Source organism: Triticum dicoccoides, chromosome 2B, assembly GCF_002162155.2.
Source record: "Triticum dicoccoides isolate Atlit2015 ecotype Zavitan chromosome 2B, WEW_v2.0, whole genome shotgun sequence".
In the NCBI taxonomy this organism is placed as follows: Eukaryota; Viridiplantae; Streptophyta; class Magnoliopsida; order Poales; family Poaceae; genus Triticum; species Triticum dicoccoides.
Window position 1 is genome coordinate 55,437,296 of NC_041383.1, and position 9,025 is coordinate 55,446,320.

The following is a 9,025-nucleotide window of genomic DNA, read 5'->3' on the forward strand; positions in this document are numbered from 1 at the left end:
GAAGCAAGGTGACTACAACTTCTTCAATCCTTCTTCATTTTGACTGCAACTGCTCCAAAATTAGTTCACCTAAACTTCTGCAAAAACACAAATAAAACACCAGAACCCCACAAACATGGAATTGCATATTGTGCAACTTTTGGCTAGTTGCGACCAACTACTTCAGGTAATTCAGTCAACCTTTGTTTCATATTATGCAACTCACACACAGACACAGGAAACAAATGAACATCCTGCTGTAAAAAACGAAAACGTAACATATATAGGCCATATGTTCTGGTTTGTTGCATATAGTCTACTAGATATATCTATAATGCAGTAATGTTTTCGTTCAAAAGGCAAACAATGGCTAAAAAAACTAAAAAAGACAAACTAGCAGATTGCTTCTTGGTGATCGCTTCTTCTGTGCAAAATTTGGTTGTTAGAAGCTCATCCATCCAGCTCCTGGTTGGCAAACAAAAACAAAACAAAAAGACGATGTGTTACTGCTTGTAAGATTGTTGATGCATGAAAATAAAAACTTCCTGAGAAGACATGAGACCCCATGTTGTATGTCATCTTGGCCAGAATTGGAAGAATCCTGTGTGTGAAACTATGGAAAAACAGAAAAAATGTATGTGGCGGCAAACCTGTCTACATATTGGAACTAAATAAATTTGTGGTGTGCAACTTATGGCTCCCTTCTGTGCAACCTAAAAAAGAATTGTGCAATTGACAGAAGTAATTTGGATGTTTTTTACTTGAATAAAACTACTTTCAGATTTGTGTCTATTGTGTGCAGCTGGAATAGAACCTGTGTGAAAAGCTTGAAAACAGAGGAAAAAAATGTAATATAATAGCAAATAACAATGCCCTTCATGTGTGTTATTTGTGCAACTGATTAGACCCATGTATGCAACAGAGAGAATTTACTTGGATGTTTAATTTGATCAAAAAAGTGCTGCCAGAATTTGACTTGTTTGTTTCAAACTCATGCTAATTTGCTTGGTGTTCCCCCTTCCACTACCTTTGAGAGAAAAATGTATAAGCATATGTGCAACTACCATGGGTTGTTGTGCCAGACTGGTATGCCTAGTTGTGCAACTACCAGAACAAACATGTGCAAGTAAAAAAAAGGAGATAGATTCAAAAATAAAAGAAGGGGAGCAAAAAGCTCTACTCGCTTGTAGCTTGCCAAACACACCATACACCTTCAAGCCCATCTTAATGACTATGGCGATTAGATTGCTATCCCATGCCATTGTATGAATGGGGCAAATTACTTACACGCACGTCTAATTGAAATAATTAAGACAAGAAACTTGTTATTAGGGTGTTTGCCGCCAAAGAGGGCCGACGCTTGTGCATGTCCACGACGACGAAACCTTCCACTGTTCTATGATTCGTAGATGGCCAGATCCAAGCAGATGACTCCCGGAGTTAGGATATAAGTAGGTATCATTATGCACTAAGCTATTATTAATTACTCCCTCCATTCAGAAATATAAGATGTTCTACCATTTTCTCATTTAGATGTATACATAGGCCTGTCTAACTAAAATAGTGAATTTTAAAAGATGACAACCAATATAGGTTCATGTGCAACTCTGCCTTATATGGATGCCAACTACGATAAGGTTAATGTGCAACTACGAACTATAGGGGTGCCAACTTGAATCAATTTCGTGTATGAAAGAAACTTGCATGATATATGGAGCCAACTACTATGAGGTTCGTGTACGGAGATGCCAACAAAAAATATGACTATGAAAAAACAAGACAATTAAACTTCTAACTAAGTATCGCCGTATTATGCAACTTCCTCACGCTCATATCCAACTAGGCATACTACAATGGCCAACTAGTACTACAAAAATGATCAAATTGGATAAACTGCAGGAACTGAAATTGGATGTCATGCATCTCTCTTACAGATGCCTTGCTATTCAATTACTAGTATGCAAACCTACGACTGATACAACATCATGTACAAAAAAATCAGAAAGAAATTTAAATATTAGCAATGGCTTGTGTGAATTACCCATAAACTACCTATGGTATGCAACTTCTACATAATTTAACAACAATCACTAGAGGAATCTAGTTACGGCCATGAAAAACGAGAACAAATCATGTAGCATACAACAAAAATGCAAAAAAAAATCATCACCGGCAGCAGGCATATCATATAATCGGCAAAATGTCATTGATTATTTAGTTACCAACGAGAGCAAACCAACTGAGCATCCATGTGGTATGCAACTACAAAAAACAGTGTGTGCAATTTGACAACAATGCAAGCCAACTGAGCATACATGTATGTGCAAAAAATACACCCAGACTAAACATGCTTTGTGCAGTGTAGTCGACTACCTAGATGTTCCTGTGCAACTACATTACCTGACTGCCCAACTATAAACTACTCTGCGTGCAACTTCGCCAGACCAGTCTAAAAAAACTAAAATTGGACACCTAAAGAAAAACGACTAGCCCATATGCAACACGACCAATCCCCTGACGACTAGCACTTCGTCGGAGTCCCGTGCAAACGCAGAAACGAAGCATCACCCCCCTGACCCACTCCCATCGCAACCCTGAGCAACCGTTGTCACCGCACGCGGTTCCTCAAGGTCTCTTCACGCGCGGCTGCAACTCTTCATCCTTCCCGCCACCCCCTCTGCATCCTATCGCAGCACGCGACAACAACTTTGCATCCTCATACCGCACAATTGAGCATATGTATGTGCAACATCAACCTGTGTGCAACTAGACTACATTGCAGATCAACTGAACATATGTGTGTGCAACTAGTCCTGTTTACTAAACATCAACCTGTGTACAACTAGACTACATTGCAGGCCAATTGAGCATCTGTGTGTGCAATTAGTCCTGCCAACTAAACATCAACTTATGTGCAACTAGACTACATTGCAGGCCAACTGAGCATTTGTGTGTGCAACTAGTCCTGCCAACTAAACATCACTGTGTGTGCAACTAAACTACATTGCAGGCCAACTGAGCATGTGTGTGTGCAACTAGTTCTGCCAACTAAACATCAATGTGTGTGCAACTAGACTATATTGCAGACCAACTGAGCATATGTGTGTGTGCGCGCAAAAACACCCCAGAGTGCCTGAACATTCTTTTATGCAATGCAGTCAACTTCCCCGTCGTTCATGTGCAACTATATAATCTAACTATCCAACTACGTAATGCTCTCTCTGCAGCTACCCAGATCTATTGAGGAAACACATAGGGGAGAGGGTGCACCACCATCTATCCATCACATCCACGGCGACTGGAACCTCACCGGAAAGCACAACTGCGGACGCGAAGCGCCAAGATGTGAAACCACAAAACCCCGACCACCGTCACTGAATCATCTCCTCATTCATATTTGATTTCCCTTGCTACAGAAAATCAATTTTCTTGAGAAAAAAATAAAGAACTCTGAACTTTCAAATAGAGTATGACATATGCTTCTAAACTCTTCTTTGAGACAACATTCGGGATAATTGACGTGGGATACTGCTATTTCCTAATTTGACAATTCCTGAACAATCTGGTAATCATAATTGTCTATCTATTATTGCCAGCAAAAATTGCCCCAGTGGTTCAAACACAATGTCCCTAATTGCCTCTCAATCCTTTCTACAATTCCCATGACGGCTTAATTGTTGCGTGCAGAACTGCCCAACAAATTTGATGGGGACAAATTGCTCTTGTGTACGAATCCCCCTTGCTCTCCCCACATCTTCTCCACACCTCCCGCTGAATCATCTAACAGACGATGGAAGCAACACACATGGCTGCCTTGATCCTCAAGTGAAGGACATAACCACGTGAAGAACTAGTTTGAAAGGGGGCTAACCTTGTAACTTGCAGTCTTGGATGCTGACGATGTCGGACCAGTTAGCTCCCTCACCACGCGGACTCGCCTCTCACAGTCGCGATCGCGCAAGCTATTCCACGTTGAACCGCTTACCTCCTCCCGTCGCACCGGCGCCTCCTGCAGCCCTGGTACACGAGGGTCGCGTCTAATCTCCCTCACCATGGGAGTGCGCCCTCCCCCGGCATGCGATGTCCTGCTCCTCCCTCACCGCATCTGCAGATGCTGAGCCGCTCGGCTCCGTTAGCTCGTGGATCCAAGATTCCCTATCTTCGGCACCACGCCACCGTGCCGACCCGTGTCGCTGTGGGCAGAGAGGGAGGGGATAAGAGAGAGGAGTGGTGTGGGACAAATCTGTTCCGCAACTCCGCCGGTGAGTCCGGTCCGAGGTTGCAGAGCGAGAGCGAGCGTCATAGACGAAGTAGTCGAACACGCGAAAGTAAATGACACAGAGAGATATGGAGGAGACCAGCTTTATTAATCAATGATCAGGTGTTACAATGATGGCTCTTCATTGCTTTATATAGGGGGTAGGGGGTCAAGGGATAAGTACCCACTTAACGTAAAGAGGGGAAACGGGAGGGGCCAGCCCGTGCGCTTTGCACGCAGTCGCCGCCACCCTCCCAGGTGGCCCAGTTTCCCAACACTCCCCCTTGGGTAATTATCCGTATATCCATGCCTCAAAACTCCAAAAAACCCAGTGGGAAAAAATATGGAAAAAGAGCACACAGTATACGTTGTTGTATTGCACGAATTGCCTCGTCAAAAATCTCGTGTGAGAAACATCAGGAAAACTCACTCAAGGGAAAAAGAGTACAATCCACGCAACCATCAAGTTGAGTACTCGATCATCAGGATGAAGATTTTAGCGACGAGTTTGTGAAGTTTCTCCCCTTGAACCTTGCATGTCTCTAAGTCTCATCATATCGATTCCACGCACACACCTCTCTAAGGTTGATGCCGGTAATGATTTAGTGAACATATCAGCAAGATTGTCACAGGACTTAGTATGCAAAACTCTCACCTCATTCAAGTACTGCAGCTCATGTGCATAGAAGAACTTGGGACTAATATGTTTTGTGAGGTTACTCTTCACATAACCCATCTGCACTTGCGCAACACAAGCAGCACTATCTTCATAGATAATGGTAGGGGTTTGTACGGTATTCAGCCCACATGTCTGCTGAATGTGGTCGATCATCCGCCGAAGCGATACACATTCTTTTGACGCTTTGAATAGTGCCATGATTTCCGAGTGGTTCGTGGAAGTCGACACAAGAGTTTGCTTGGACGATTTCCAGGAAACGCGGTTACACCACAAAGGAAAACATATCCAGTCTGCGATTTCAATCATGCGGGTCAGATAGGTACCCAGCATCGGCATAGCCTACAATAGATAGGTCTTGATTCCTTTTATAAAACATGCCAAGATCTTTGGTCCCTTGCAGGTTACAGAAGATGTCCTTGACACCTTTCCAATGTCTTTTGGTAGGTTCAGAACTGTACATCGCAAGCAAACTAACGGTGAACGCAATGTCTGGTCGTGTACAGTTTGCGAGATACATGAGTTCAACTGCACTCAGGTAAGGAACCTCTAGTCCCACAGTTTCCTCCCCCTCTTCCTTTGGCCTGAACGGGTCCTTGTCTGGCTGTAAAGACCTGCCGACCATCAGGGTCTTAGAAGGATATACCATATCAAATCCAAATCTTTCCAACACCTTCTGGGTGTAGGCCGACTGGTGCACAAGAACCCATCAGGGGAATGTCCAAGTTGCAGACCTAGGCAGAACTTGGTTTTACCCAAATCCTTCATCTCGAATTCCGATATCAGGTAGAAACTCGCTTCCTCAATATCCTTAGGTGTACCGATTATGTTTAAATCGTCCACGTACACCGACATTATACAGAATCCGTCTTGGGATCGCCGTATGAAAACACATGGGCAATCTTTATTGCTCGTGTAGCCCTTCTGATGAAGGAAATCGCTTAAGCGATTGTACCACATTCTACCAGACTGTCTGAGTCCGTACAGTGCCTTTTGAATTTGAACACTGTATAGACCCCTGTTTTCTCTATCATGGTTCGGAACAGGGATATCTTCTGGAACCTTCATGTATATGTTCGAATCCAAGTTACCATACAGGTAAGCAGTGACAACATCCATTAGTTTCATTTTCAAGCCCATGTTTACTGCCATCGAGATCAAGTATCTAAAGGTAACTCCATCCATGACCGGGGAATAAGTCTCCTCAAAATCGACACCTGGTCGTTGAGTTAACCCTTGAGCGACGAGCCTTGCTTTGTACCGTACTACCTTATTATTTTCATCTCTCTTTCGAACAAAAACCCACCTATGGCCAACAGGGCTAATGTGGGGAGGAGTTCGACAAACTGGTCCGAACACCTTCCTTTTGTTGAGAGATAATAATTCGGCAGTAATTGCTTGCTGCCAATCTTTCCAATCCGACCTTTTCTTGCAATCAGCGAGCATGTTAGGCTCAGGGTCAAGATCTATGATTGGGGCAATTTTCGTAGCAAAGTTAATGTCGACAATCACCGTTCCTCGGTTCAGAGACTCCCCCGTATAAATATAATTTATGGCCATTTCGTCATGGAGCGCATCCGGCGCAAATACTCGCTCTACCAAATTTCCCATTATGGGAGCAAGGTCCTTTAGATTTCTCACGCCGATGTGTGCGCCCACTTCTCCGCTGGGTGTTTCCCCTATGGGAAAGTTTAAGTCCAGAATTTCGTGCACTGAATTTTCTGTACTTGTGCCAGGTCTCGACTAGCTTCACGTTTCAATTTGGGGTACTTTGGCGACAGGCTGTAATAAATCTCTCTTATCCTTTTTCATCAGGCGTCCCCGAGTACTTGGGATTTGAGAAGCCGAATTTCTCGTCCTTTTAGGCCTTTGGATGGGAGCGGGTATACCATCATTTTTCTTCGGTATTTCAACCCTTTCCGGTGCATTGCGTGCGTGCACATGCGATTTTGTCACAGTCTTTAAGTCACTAAAGTGGTCAGGCAGTTGATTTGCTAAAGACTACAAATCTATTATCTTTTGGACTTCTCTCTCAGTCTCAGCAGTGCGCGGGTCATGAGCGTGGATCCCCGTGGCTTGCCACGTGATTTATCGACTTTTAGCATCAAGGGGTTGATTCTCTCCCCTTAAAGTCAGAAAAAAATCCTCGTCAAAAATGCAATCAGCAAAACGAGCCGTGTGACAGTCACCTGTCATGGGGTCCAGATACCTGATTATGGACACAGTCTCATAACCAACGTATATCCACGACTTACGAAGCGGGCCCATCGCCGATCGCTGAGGGGGTGGTATTGGTACATATACCTGGCAATTGAACCTACGAAGTTGGGAAATTTTCGGTGCTGACCCTTACGCAAGTTGAACAGGAGAGTGGATGTTGTAGGCCGACGGTCGAAAGTTGATGAGATTAGCCGCTTGTAACACCGCGTGGCCCCAACATGTAGTTGGTAAATTACAACCCTGAAGGAGCGGTCGGGCAATGAATTTAATTATTTTAATAAATGCCTCGGCAAGTCCATTTTGTGTATGAACATGTGGAATTGAGCGCTCAACTTTGATTCCCATTGCCATACAATAATCATCGAACGCCTTTGAAGTAAATTCTTTGGCGTTGTCCGTTCGAATAGACTTTATACGATAATCCGGAAAATTATTCCTCATTTGTATGATCTGAGAGATCAACTTTGCAAAGATATGGTTCCGTGTTGACAGCAGGAAAACATTGGACCATTTAGAAGAAGCATCAATGAGCATCATGAAGTACCAAAACGGCACCGTGAGGGGCTGAATTGGACCGCATATGTCCCCTTGGATACATTCCAAGAACGCGGGGATTTCATCCCTCACCTTGAGGGGCGATGGCCTAATGACTAACTTTCCCTTAGAGCATGCGGAGCACACGAAATCATCAGGATTCGGGAAGTTCTTCACATTAACATTATGGCCATGCGAGTTGTTAATTATATTTCTCATCATCCTAAGTCCGGGGTGGCCTAACCTATCGTGCCAGAGGCAGAAGAGTTCAGAGCTTCTAAAGACGGTCTTGAGGGTAGTGTACACGGGCGGTGCTACTATCTTAGTGTAGTATAGCCCTGTGTCAAACGAAGGAAGCCTTTCGATAACATGTTTACCACCTGCATCCCGCTTTGTGATGAGTAGGCACTCCTTGCCATTTTCATCATTAGTCTCAGCATGGAAACCATTAGCGCGGATGTCTCTAAAGCTCAAAAGAGTACGAGTTGACTCCGGGTACAACAACGCATCATTAATGATCAAAGTTGTTCCCATAGGGAGTATAATAGTGGCTCGTCCGGAGCCAACCATGTGAGAACCGCAGCCGGCGCTGTCATAATACTTCCCGGAGATTTTTTAATGGACTCAAAGTACTTAGTTTCTCGTAAAATGGTATGAGTGGTGGCGCTATCTGCAAGGCACGTTTCCTCCATTCGGGCGCCACACGCGTTCTAAAATATGACATCTAATTAATGTAATGAGGAAGAAAATACATTAAAATAAATGCACACATCTCAGAACATAACATGCTATCATGTATAAATAATGGAATAAATGAATGAAATAAATATCATCCAATCACCAAAGTAAAGAATAAGTATATGCTCTCATAGAGCTTACAACCAAATCGAATTTATTCAAATTTATTGTATCAAATCACGGAATCATGATAACCAAAGAGGTATGCTAAGTGGACTCGGTGAAGAAGCCATTCGCTTCAGCCGCAATCTCCATACTAGTGAGCTGATCCTCCTTAGAAATCATCTTGGAGGCAGCATCAATGTCTAGTGGCGGCACCGCCGTGGCGACCATGTGGTCAACCTCCATGGTGACGTGGGAGTCGGTAGAGACCACCAACGCTGCTGCGATGGGCACCACGGGGGTCGCCTCTATGGGCGCAGCAGGGGCGTAGATATCATCACGGGTGCCGCCATGGGCGCCGGTGGTTCTCCCTCCTGAACCAAGGCAAGGTGCGTCTCACGCGCCTTCTGAGCCTTGTATGCTTCAATGACCTCTGATGGTGCGCGGCACTGGCGGGAGAAATGCTCCATCGAGCCACAACGGAAGCAGTCCTGAGGCCTCTACCCTCCCTTTCCCGG

General features: G+C 44.3%; 1 long non-coding RNA gene across 1 annotated transcript; it reads right to left on the reverse strand.

The window, feature by feature from the left end:
- Window positions 1-170: 170 nt before the first annotated feature.
- LOC119367098 lies at window positions 171-4,163 on the reverse strand. The gene is made up of 2 exons (XR_005176197.1): window positions 3,851-4,163; window positions 171-444 (listed from the first exon to the last, which is right to left on the reverse strand). It is a non-coding gene; the product is annotated as an uncharacterized LOC119367098 (long non-coding RNA).
- Window positions 4,164-9,025: the final 4,862 nt, after the last annotated feature.